This window comes from Delphinus delphis, chromosome 11 (genome assembly GCF_949987515.2).
Source record: "Delphinus delphis chromosome 11, mDelDel1.2, whole genome shotgun sequence".
NCBI classification, from domain to species: Eukaryota; Metazoa; Chordata; class Mammalia; order Artiodactyla; family Delphinidae; genus Delphinus; species Delphinus delphis.
In genome coordinates this window covers 18,387,303-18,400,616 of record NC_082693.1, presented here as the reverse complement: position 1 = coordinate 18,400,616, position 13,314 = coordinate 18,387,303, and the positions used below count along the sequence as shown (strand labels likewise).

At 36.4% G+C, this 13,314-nt stretch overlaps 1 pseudogene; it reads left to right on the top strand.

The window, feature by feature from the left end:
• Nucleotides 1-2,075: 2,075 nt before the first annotated feature.
• LOC132434464 (S-phase kinase-associated protein 1-like) lies at nucleotides 2,076-3,051 on the top strand (annotated as a pseudogene).
• Nucleotides 3,052-13,314: the final 10,263 nt, after the last annotated feature.

The window sequence follows — 13,314 nt, the reverse complement described above, 5'->3', positions numbered from 1 at the left end:
GTTACAATTAAATCTCAATTGCGTATTTCACAGAACTTGTTAAAGTGGCATTAAAATTCACACCAAAACTTAAGGTCGAAGAGAAGCTGCTATAATTCTTTGTCGGGGCGGGAGGGTTAGAGAATAAGTTGGGAGAACACATCCTACCAGGATTTATGATATAACGGTTTAAGAATGGGCAAATAGACAAGTGGAGCATGATAAAGATTCCAGAAAAAGACCTACACACGTGTGAGATCTTTGAATATGATAAAAGTGACATTGAAAATTAGGAAAGGATGGAGAAACAGTACTGGAATAACTGCTATTTGTATGGGAAAATTTTTTTGATCCCACTGTTACCCAAAAACAGGGTTTACCTCTTCGTGGGTGTCAAGCCAAAAGACACAACCAAGGCAAAGAGCTGGAGAAGGTAGTATTTATTACTTGCAGCAAGTGAGAACACCAGGGATCTTTCCCAAAGCAACGTCTCCTCGAACAGCAAAATTGGAGAAGTTTTAAGCTAAGGGAACATGCATATTCATGAATATGCTTGAGTTAAGGAGAATTCAGCATATTATTGGGGCAAAGGTCAACAGAGTCCAAGCTTTAGTCTTGGACTAAAGGGGGGGGGGGGTTGCTTAGTTCCTGTAGAACAACTCAAAGATATGTATCAGATTACGTATATCCACTGAGGAGGAACTAGGACTGTTTTATAGCTGAACTGCTGCTGCTTGACTGCTTTTCCACTGTTGCTACATTCCTTTGTTCCCTTAAGATCATTAATTACTGAGACCTGTTCAAGGGCAAGCATTGCAGCCAAGCTTAGATCACAAAATGGCTTAGGCCAAAAATGGCTTCTCTTATGTCAAGAAAGCCATGCCTGGTTTTCTTTCTCTGGGGACCCCCTAGCCTATCTGCTTACAGACTTAATTAAAATTTAAAACTTCTGCTCTGTGAAAAACTTCTCTGTGTTAAGGGAATGCAAATCCAAGACACAGACTGGGAGAAAATATTTGCAACAACAGATATCTGATGAAAGATTTGTATCTGAAATATGCAAATAACTCTGAAAACGTAACAATTGGAAAACAACCCAGTTTAAAAATGGCCAAAGGATCAGAACAGCCACCTCACCCCAAGATGAAATACAGACAGCAAACAAGCATATGAAAACATGTTCAACATCATGTCATTAGGGAATTGCAACTTAAAACTACGAGATAACACTACACACCTATTAGAATGGCTGAAATCCGAAATACAACACATGCTGGTGAAGATGTACAGAAACAGGACCTCTCATTCATCACTGGTGGGATGCAAAATGGTACAGCCACTTTGGAAGAGTCTGGAAGATTCTTACAAAGCTAAACATAGTCTTACCATGTGATCCATAATCATTCTCCTTGATATTTACCCAAATGACTTGAAAACGTACATCCACACAAAAAACCTGCACATGAATATTTATAGAATCTTCATTCATAATTGCCAAAACTTGGAAACAACCAAGATATTTGTGAATAGGTGAGTAAGAATAAAAAAAACTAAAACAACAAAAACTACTGGTACATCTATTCAATGGAATATTATTCAGCAATAATAAGGAATGAGGGATCAATCCACCAAAAAAAAAAAGGAACCTTAAATGCATATTGTTAAGTCAAGGCAGCCAATCTGAAAAGGCTATAAAATGATTCCAACTGTATTACATTCTGGAAAAAGCAAAACAATATTAGACACAATAAAAACATCAGTGGTTGCCAAGTGTCTAGCCAGAGGGAAGGAAGGATGAATAGATGGGGCACAGGGAATTTTAGAGCTGTGAAACTACTCTGTATGATACTGTAATGGCAGATAGATGACATGAATTTTACAAAACCCATAGAAATGTACAACACAAAGAGTGAACCCTCATGTAAACTAGAGGCTTTAGTTCATACTTATGTCTTTGACAAGGCAGTAGTTATTTTCAAAATGTGAATGAATGAATGAAAAAAGTGTATAAGAAAATATAGGATTGGTTGGCCTTGTTTTCCACTTTTCTGTTTTTCTTTTTGCAGATGCCACCCTGCTCTCATCAGCCGCTGGCCCGCCATCTCCTTGAGCCCTAACACCATGCCTTCAATTAAGTTGCAGAGTTCTGGTGGAGAGATATTTGAAGTTGATGTTGAAATTGTGAAACAATCTGTGACTATTAAGACCATGTTGGAAGATTTGGGAATGGATGATGAAGGAGATGTTGGTCCAGTCCCCTTGCCAAATGTTAATGCAGCAATATTAAAAAAGGTCATTCAGGGGTGCACCCACCACAAGGATGATCTGCCTCCTCCTGAAGATGGTGAGGACAAAGAAGAGTGAACAGATGATATCCCTGTTTGGGATCAAGAATTCCTGAAAGTTGACCAAGGAACACTTTTTGAGCTTATATTGGCAGCAAACTACTTAGACATCAAAGGTTTGCTTGATGTTACCTGCAGGACTGTTGCCAATATGATCAAGGGGAAAATTCCTGAGGAGATTCGAAAGACATTCAATATCAAAAATGATTTTACTGGGGCTTCCCTGGTGGCGCAGTGGTTGAGAGTCCGCCTGCCGATGCAGGGGACATGGGTTCGTGCCCCGGTCTGGGAAGATCCCACATGCCGCGGAGCGGCTGGGCCCGTGAGCCATGGCCGCTGGGCCTGCGCGTCCGGAGCCTGTCCTCCACAATGGGAGAGGCCACAGCAGTGAGAGGCCCACGTACCACAAAAAAAAAAAAAAAAAAAAAAAAAAGATTTTACTGAAGAAGAGGAAGCCCAGGTACACAAAGAAAACCAGTGGTGTGAGAAGTGACATTTTGTGTCTGATGCTGTAACACTGTAAGGATTGTTCCAAATACTAGTTGCACTGCTTTGTTTATAGTTGTTAATATCAGAAAAACAGTCCACAAATGCAGCAGCAAATCAGTTGTATTAGCAGAATGTTGCCCTCATTGCATGTGTAGTTTCAGTACTGATTCCAAACTTATGGCTCAGTTTCTTCTAGTATGATCAAAAGTTCTTTTTTCTTTGCTCTGAATAAAATTGAACTGTGGGTTCTCCATAGAAAGTAGCATTTTGGGCTCTCCCTCTTTTTGTAAAGCAATTTCTGCCTAGTTTATTGTCCGGTTAACTTTAGTTTAGTGACTTTTAAAAGTTGATATTGTAGACTTCCCTGGTGGTGCAGTGGTTAAGAATCCGCCTGCCAATGCGGGGGACATGGGTTTGATCCCCGGTCTGGGAGGATCCCACATGCCACAGAGCAGCTGAGCCCGTGCGCCACAACTACTGAGCCTGCGCTCTAGAGCCCACGAGTCACAACTACTGAAGGCCGGGCCCCTAGAGCCTGTGCTCTGCAACAAGAGAAGCCCCTGCTCACCTCAACTAGAGAAAGCCCATGTGCAGCAACAAAGACCCAATGCAGCCAAAAATAAATAAATTAAATAAATAAATAAATAAAAATGCTTTAAAAGTTGGCATTGTAAGTAAAACAACTTGCAAAAGTTTTCTGAAATAGAATTAACAATGTATTATCTTTATTCATGAGTTGGAAACTGGAAAAAGGCTACTTGAGGTAAATGTTATCAGAGTGGGGTTATCAGAATGTCTTCCAGCTTCCTGGAGTCAGAGTACCACTGGTATTGATTAGCCTGTATGTAGCAGGGCTCCATTAATTGGATCTGAGGACTTGTTTTTGCATTTTTAATCCTCTCAGCTTTGAATATGTTGGCTAGAGGTTCAGTTACTATTCAGTTTGTGTTTTGGGAGGAAACAGAATTAGGCAGTTTGCTGGCTTTTCAATTAAAAAAGACACTTAACCCATGTGGTGTGTCATCTTTTTATAATCAGTAATACTATGTGGGAAAAACCATAAACACTACTTGCATGTAAAAAATAATTTAATCTTTAATGTTAAAATGTATGGCATAACCCAGAAAGCATCAGTCATGAATGCAAGATACTTTCAATAAAAAGTAAGTCACATAAAAAAAAAAAGAAAAAGAAAATATAGAAATATAGGATCAAGTCTCCATGACTGCAAGTTAAGGAAAGATTTTATAAAGAAGTCTCATAAAGCAAACACCCTGAAGGAAAAGGACTGACAAATTTGAAAACAATAAAATTTAAAACTTCATGAAATTAAGTCATAAAAAAGATAAAAGATAATTGTGACATATATGATGAAAAAAGGATTGGTATTCAGAATACCACTAATCAATAAGAAACCAAACCACCCAAGAGAAAAATGGGAAAAGAATATTAATTTTCAGAAGAAATCCAAACAGCAAATAAGCTTACAAAAATAATACTTCTATAACTAATAATCAAGGCAATGCAAATTAAAACAACAACAGACAGCATTTTATACCCATCCATTAGATTGGAAAAGTTTTTGAATTCTGACAGGGCCAAGTGTACATTACTGATGGGAAGATACATTTATTTAAAAAAAATAAAACTATGGAGAGAAATTTTGCAGTATTTAATCAAGTTGAAGATAGACATTCTTTACCATCTACCAATTTCAATTCCAGGTATATACAAAAATCCCACATATGTACATGAGGAAGTGTGTACAAGAATGTACACTGCAGTATTAGTCCTAATGGCTTATAACTGGCAACAACCCAGCTGTCCCTCAGTAAGCAAATAATTAGATAGATGATTGATAGATAACAGATAGATGGATAAATAGATAAGAAATATCCTACAACGGACTAATGATGGTAGGTGGAATACATCTATCTACTTATACATACATTCAGGAGACAACAGGGGCCCTAGAAGTCAGAAATCAAACAGTAGCTTTGAGGACCCAACAGCAACCATACCTCTGGTTAGTTTGCAAATAGCTGACTTCTCTGTTTCTTCTCTCTCCACCTGTTTTTGTCTCATTCTCTGCTTCTTGAAATCGCACTCACTCTTCAGAGCTTAACCTCCAGCAATCATCTTCACGGAGCTTATGTGGATTTTCCTAATCTAAATTTACTTCTTTTATGCATCTGTTAGAACACCTAAAAAATTGTGCCACCCACACTGTAGATTTAAATCATAAAGATTGCGCCACATATAAAAGACTAGTAAAATGTTTATAACTTACTACATAATAAGCATTTTGTATGAGGGAATAAAAGGATCACTGAATATACATCCAAAGGCTCTAGTCATAAATATTTTAATGACAATGGAGTTAACTTTAGTTAGCAGAGTAATAGCATAAAGAATTTGCAGAAGAAAATATTATGTGAAACGAGATTATATGGACGTGTTTAATAGCTAGATCATCCCCCAAACTGAACACAAGTTTAAAATGAAGTCACTCTTGTACGCCTAACAGAGAATCAGGGTTAGTTAATGTCATTGTAGACTGAACTGAAGATTCAGAAATCCAGAACCCCTGTGATCCCTGGTGTTCAAGGATGTGCATGCTCTGCTCCACTGCTCCCCCTCTAAAAAAAAGAAAAAGAAAAAGAAAGAGACTCTAGGTGTTTGGATTTTCAGATGTTACATAAAAATGAAGCTACACGTGTTCTGCTCTTCACAACTTTAAGAGAGCCTAAGGGAGCTGGCCATCTATAAAGCTACTATAACAAACACATGTATGCTTAGCTATATTAATAAGAGCTAATAAATATTTAACTCTATAAAACATGTCTACCAGTGCTTGTTCTAGCTTGCCTCTTCTTCATGTTCCTAGAATCAGATTATAACTCTATTTCATATAATAGACTAATTCCTTAGTAGCAAGATCCTATCATTTTTCTCTTTATAGCCTCCATGGTCTCAAGACAGTATCTTGCATATCGTAAATTACAATTGTGGATTTAGTAGAACAGAAATATTTCAAATGTTTCCTAATTATAAGAATCTAAAATATGTAAGGGGAAAAAATGTTTTTAAAGATATATGGGTAATGAGAGGGAATACACCTTACCAAATATTGAATCATATTATAAAGGCATAAGTTGAGAGGCTGGCACAGAAATAAACAGATCCCAAAAAAGAAAAATCCATGTATAAATGGGTATTCTATACGTAATAAAGATTAATAGTTTAAATCAGTGAGGAAAAGCAGATTAATTAAAAAATGTTGAAATCATATTTTCACAGTATTTGTTAAAATTGATTTAGCAGTTTTTATTATTGTTATTTATTTTTTTCCTATCTTTTTTGGTGTTTTTTTTGGCCATGCAGTGCAGCGGCTTGCAGGATTTTAGTTCCCTGACCAGGGATTGAACCGGGGCCCTCAGCAGTGAAAGCATGGAGTCCTAACCACTGGACAGCCAGGGAATTCCTTATTATTTTTATTTAAGTGGTATTAATTAAAAGTTCACAAGTGCTGATCAATATTTCATCTTAATTCTATATAAATCAGTGGCAAAAAACATCATTTTAAAAATGAAGAAACAGGGAATTCCCTGTTGGTCCAGTGTTTCACTGCTATGGGTCCAGGTTCAATCCCTGGTCAGGGAACTAAGATCTCACAAGCCATGTAGCATGGCCAACAACAACAAAAAAATCCTGTGGTTTTTTAAATTCATTTTTCCAGGACTTAGCTGATGATTGTCATTTAATAGGCACTTAATAATTATTTGTTGAATAATAAAATGGGTGACAGACTAAATATGTTCTGCATTATACTTTAAAGCAATTTTTTCAGACTCCTAATGTATACTGAATCACTCTATATTGTTTTACTACCATTCCAACTTTCTCCCAAATGTACCCAATAGCTTAAACACCAATTCCCAAGTTAAACATTTAATATCTCTATTCTCATTACTATTCGGTCCTCCATAAGAAGTGTTTGAAACTGTATTTTGATAGTTGGAAGTAAGGATTTCAGAGCAATTGTGTATGCACACAAACTACAAAGGGCTAATGCCTACTACTTGTGTGCCTACAGTGCATGAAAAATACACAAGTAAGGGCCACTTTCTCCAACTTCAGACTCGACTCTACCTTGTTCCAAAGGATGAAACTTTACTTTCTAGCTCATTAAAGCATATTATACAGAGACTGGAGAGAGAATGAAGGGGATGAAAAGAATTTGAGCTTTGTAAGTAGACAATCCTGCTGTAGAATTTGAGCAATTTATTTAATCTCCTTTAACCTCAGTTTCCCCATCTGCAAAATAGTGCTAATAACAGGTCTGCGGAGATTTAAATAGATGATTGTCAAATCGTCAGGATAATGCCTGGTCCTAGTAAAGGCTCAAATATTATTATTAAGTTTTCATCTGGATTAAATGAAATGGTACATAATAATTAGCTATTATTAAATGAGGTGGTGTATTATTATTAGATAATAAAAGGTAAAAGTCTTCCTTAACTTCGTTCAGGGGTATTGTTCCAATGCTTAAACCTTAGTTCAGCAAAGGAATTTCAAAATCTAGAACTAAGTTATGGTTTGGGGGTCTGCGTAACGAAGGAAGCTTCTCTCTTCTTTCCTTGGGAGAGGTGTATCAGAGACTAGAGGAGAATATTCTGGGGGAAGGGTAAGGAAAATATCAAGGACCTACTTTCTCTGGCCCTTTGTGATCCACTAGGTCAGCTCGTGTTACTCTCCTTTTCTTCCCTTTGTATATTTTAAAGCTGCTCTGAGTAACACGACCCGGAAAGAGAGCACAATAGCAGGGAATGAGGAATGAGGCAGTAACTGGCAGCTCAGTGATAATGTCTGCAAGGTACCTAAAACCAGAGCAGATGCGAGGAGACAGGCCATTATTTTGGAGGATTATAGATAATGAAAACTCTGAAGATTGCTAAAGAGTTAAGAGAAATACTAGTTTTTCAAGGAAGATGGGCAGAATGTTGCCCTATTAATCATAAACTGGTGAGATAAACCAGGATTGCCTAGGTAACTACTATATACTGTAACAGATTATTTAAGCCAACCAACAGTAACCACCCAGAAGAGATTTAAATACAGTAAGGCAAAATTCTGATGGTTTAAAGAGAACAAAGCCTACTATACTAATTAATTAACTTTTATGATGGTGTCAGGCCATTAGCGATAATGAGAAAACATCGTATTTCATGTGTTTGGACTTTGGTGAGATGTGATTCTTTCTTCTTTTCAACACATTAGGACCATATGGCCTAGGATCCAGTATTATAAATTAGAAAGAAAACTGACTGAATATCTTATCCAAATGGTTAAAAGTACCATGGATGCCGAAATGTGCCAGATGGGGTTACTTAAGGATCAGTTCTAGGGTTTTTTAATATACTTATACGTGACAAGTATGAGACATTGTAGAAAACCAGCAGGAGTTTCTACCCACTCCAGCACCCCTGAGTCAGTGCTCAGCGATAAAAATAGCCCAACCAAGGTACACATTCTTAACCCAAAACCATATGTCAGAAACAAATATATAAGAGGTGGCTAATACACAGACATATGGAAAAAATAAAAAGTTGGGTTGAGGAGAAAAGAGGAAGAGGCAGAGTGGTAAAAAAAAAAGTTCAAATAATGTAAAGTGTTCTAATTAGCCATAAAAAGAATACAAAACATGTATTTCTATAGATACAAATTATTCTTTTAATATTAATTGTATCTTTTTTTTTTTTGTGGTACGCGGGCCTCTCACTATTGTGGCCTCTCCCGTTGCGGAGCACAGGCTCCAGACGTGCAGGCTCAGCGGCCATGGCTCACGGGCCCAGCCGCTCCGCGGCATGTGGGATCCTCCCAGTCCGGGGCACGAACGCCCATCCCCTGCATCGGCAGGCAGACTCTCAACCACTGCGCCACCAGGGAAGCCCATATTAATTGTATCTCACAAAATAATAAATGTTAAAACAGGACACATACCGGAATTCCCTGGCAGCACAGACCAAAAAAAAAAAAAAAAAAAGAAAAAGAAATAGAAAAAAAATTAAAACAAAACAAAACAACAGGACACATGACAAATCATACGAAAGCAAAATTATTAATCTGATGTTAAATTGAAGGGCACAACATTAAGAGGCAAATGAATATTCCTTTTCTTTTAGAAACTTTCAGGGGTGATAGAAATGCTCTGTTTTTTAAATAAATTTATTTATTTATGTACTTATTTTTGGCTGCATTGTGTCTTCGTTGCTGCGTGTGGGATTTCTCTAGTTGCAGCGAGCGGGGGCTACTCTTTGTTGTGGTGCACGGACTTCTCATTGCGGTGGCTTCTCTTGGTTGCGGAGCACGGGCTTCAGTAGTTGTAGCACACGGGCTCAGTAGTTGTGGCTTGTGGACCTAGTTGCTCCATGGCATGTGGGATCTTCCCAGACCAGGTCTCAAACCCATGTCCCCTGCATTGGCAGGAGAATTCCTAACCACTGTGCCACCAGGGAAGATCAAATGAATATTCTTCTAAATAAAAACTGAGGCAAAAAGGAAATTAAAAATACAGTAAAAATATTTGGTAAATAATTGATATGAAAACAGTATCACAAGATAGGCCTCTGCTAAATCAGAACTCACACTTGTAGGTTAATTTATGATTTTGTGTTTATCATCAAAATTAAAAAAGAGAAAATAAGCACTGTATTTTTCATTGAAAAAAAATACCCCAAGGAGGGGAAAGGGGGTGGTGGGCACAAGCCCCATAAAATTAATCTCTCTTTCAACTTAGCCAAGGCTATCTTAGCTGTTATAGAATATGCAAACATAAATGGGATTCTTATGTACTGCCAATAACTAGTTTGGGAGAAAAAAATTGTTTTAATCGTATTGGCAATGGCGTCCAAAAGAATAAATTACCCAGGAATAGAGATGTGTAAGAATGTTTCTCCTATAGTACACACTCATTTTTTTAAACTGTAAAATATTAACATGTATAAAGAAATATCCTGTATTTTTTTTTAACTCAGCAATAATTATCAATAACATTAGCTCCAGATGATTTGGTTTAAAGTAATTTAATCACTATAGCAAATGAGGAATTCCATGGTGGTCCAGTAGTTAGGACTCGGTGCTTTCACAACTGAGGACAAGGTTTCAATCCCTGGTCTGGGAACTAAGATCCCACAAGCCAAGCGACCAGAAAAAAAAAACCAAAAAATCACAAGTGAGCAAAATGACAAAGTGATCAAAACATATTTCCAGTAATTTTAAATTTCACACACGTGATGCCCCATTTAGCAATTTCTTCATACATCGTTTAAAATTTTTGTCTGTTTCAGAATTTTTTCAGATTATTTTTGCTTTTCTTCCCAAGTATTTACAGCTGCTCTGAGCTATTTAAAATAGTGAAGTTTGAAAGTAATCTAAATATTCAAAACTAGATGATTTGTGATATGCCTGTGTAGCACAAATTTATGCAATCAATAAATTAAAATGTGGTTGCAAAATTGTACATTTTGAAATGAAAACAAAATAAAATGTATATAATATCTTTTCAATTTAAAACATTGTGTGTGTGTGTCTTTGTGGGAGCAGAAAAGAAATTAGGAAGATAGATGCCACTGCCTTAACAGAGGTCATGATTGCTTTTTCTTTCTTTCCCTGTCTTTCTTTCTTTCTTCCTTTCTTTCTTTCTTTCTTTCTTTCTTCCCTTCTTTCAAAATATTTATTTATTTATTTGGCTGTGCTGGGTCGTAATTGTGGCATGCGGGATCTTTTAGTTCCCCACACCTTTACCAACACTTTTCTTTTTATAATGGCCATACTAGCAAGTGTAAGATGATATCTCATTGTAATTTTGATGGCATTTCCTTGATGATTAGTGATGCTGAACATATTTTTATATACCCATCGGCCATTTGTACGTTCTCTTTAAAGAAATATCTATGTATAGGGCTTCCCTTGTGGCGCAGTGGTTGAGGGTCTGCCTGCCGTTCAGGGGACACGGGTTCGTGCCCCAGTCCGGGAAGATCCCACATGCCGCAGAGCGGCTGGGCCCGTGAGCCATGGCTGCTGAGCCTGCGCGTCCGGAGCCTGTGCTCCGCAACGGGAGAGGCCACAGCAGTGAGAGGCCCGTGTACCACAAAAAAAAAAAAAGAAAGAAAAAAAAAGAAATATCTATGTATTAAGTCCTTAACCCATTTTTAAGTTGGATTATTTGGATTTTTGCTATTGAGCTGTAGGAGTTTCTTCTATATTTTAGATACTATTTCTTTTTCAGATATATGGTTTGCAAATATTTTCTCTCAGTCCATAGGTTGTGTTTCACTCTGTTGATTGTTTGCTGCACAGAAGCTTTTTAATTTGACATACTCCCATTAGTCTATTTTTCCTTTCATTGTCTGTGCTTTGGTGCCATATGCAAGAAATCATTGCCAAGACAAATGTTATGAAGTTTTTCCGCTAAGCTTTCTTCCAGGAATTTTACTTAGTTTCAGGTCTTATGCTTAAGTGTGTTGGTGTAAGCGACCAGTTGCATTTTTTTCATGTGGATATTCAGTTTTCCCATTATCATTTTTTGAAGAGACTATCCTTTCCCCATTGTATACAATACATCTTGGCACCCCGTCAAAGATCATTTCAATGTATATGTATGGGTTTATTTCTGGGTTCTCTATTCTATTCAATTGGTCTATATGCCTGTGTTTACACCAGTACCATGCTGTTTTGATTACTGTACCTTTGTAATATGTTTTGAAATCAGGGAGTGTGGGGTCTCCAGCTTTATTTTTCTTTATCAAGATTGTTTTGGCAATATAGAGTCCTTTATGGTTCCATGTGAATTTTGATTCTCTTCAATTTTACTAAATAAATTGAATTTATTGAGTCTAAAAGGAAGGACTATTTAGGTCTCCCTAAATGACAGAAACAAAATATAATTACAGCACATGCTATTTTGTGTAATTTTCTCACCTCGCTAGACCTTGGCAAAGATTTTTAAAATTAATTTCTATTGAAATATAATAGACAAATAAAATTGTAAAATATTTTAAGGGTACAACACGATGATTAGATACAGCCATTGACATTTTGATAGGAACTGCACTGAATCTGTAGCTTGCTTTGGGTAGTATGGACATTTTAACAGTATTCATTCTTCCAATCCATGAACGCAGGATGTCTTTTGATTTATTTGTGTCTAATTTGTTTTAGCAGTGTGTCATAATTCATTGAATCATTCTATTTCAGTAGATGTTTTGTTTTTCCCAATTGTCCTCTATTATAATTAACATTTTGAGTAACATCTTTGTGCATGTATCTTTACTTTCATTTCTGATTACTTCCTTATGATAGATTCAAAAAATAAGATGACTGTTCCAAAAGCTATAGCTATGTTTAAGATTTGATTCATGATGTCATATTGCTTTCCCAAAAGTCTTTTTCAGACTAACTTTCTATAAGCCAAGTGCATGCCCATCTGCCCTTATTGTTTAAGTCATGGAGATCTGGGGGACTGTATGTTAGCTGCAGTAAAACCCAGTGTATCCTGAATGTTACTTATGACTTTAGAAAAGGTTTAGATTACAGCACCAAAATGATTAAGGTTTGGGAAGACTTTTTATGTTTTTTGAAACTTCACAGCATAAGATAAAATCTAAATTGAATCAAAAGCTTTGTATTGGGGAACTAGCAGAAATTTTATAACGATTTCAAATGTCTATTGGGAACTCTGAAATGGAAAGTCAAGAGACATTTTGTGAAGCAGATGAAATGAAATTGGTTATGTCAAATAATATCACTGAGGGTTAAATTCTGCCAAGTAGGGAGAATTTACATGATAAATGTTCCTTTGAATCCCATTTGAAATTCTAGAGCCTGAAGTAAAGATGATTCTGACTATTTTGGTATAGGTAATATAACTTAGTTGTTAATAATAGGTCCTTTACTAAAATTCTCAAAACCCAAAGTCTCTAAAAACCAAATATATATATATATATATATATATATATATATATATATATTTTTTTTTTTTTTTACATTTGGCCCAAACTAGTTGGGTACCAAATTCAGACCTGAAGTGAAATCAAACTACATAGAGTCCTCATTTGTTCCACTCCATGTGAATTAACAAGTTTAAGTCAGATATATTCATTTCTTTGCTTATGGGGAGGTTCCCAGACTCTGCTGAAAATGTTATATAAATTTTGGTAAATGCTCTCCTTTACTTTTGTAAAATCTGAAGAATTCTGAATTCCGAAACATATCAAACCTCATGGTTTTCTGGTAAGGGATTACATACTTGTAATTGTTAAGATTTTTAAATAATGTGTACTGTGTGCCAGATTATTCTAAGGGCTATATTTATTTTACCTTAATTTATCTTAAAAATACTTATGAGAAAGATATAGGGGTTATTTCCATTTTACAGATGAGAAAACTGACACACACAAAGGTGAAGTAATTTACAAGGGGTGGAGCCGAAATTCATATC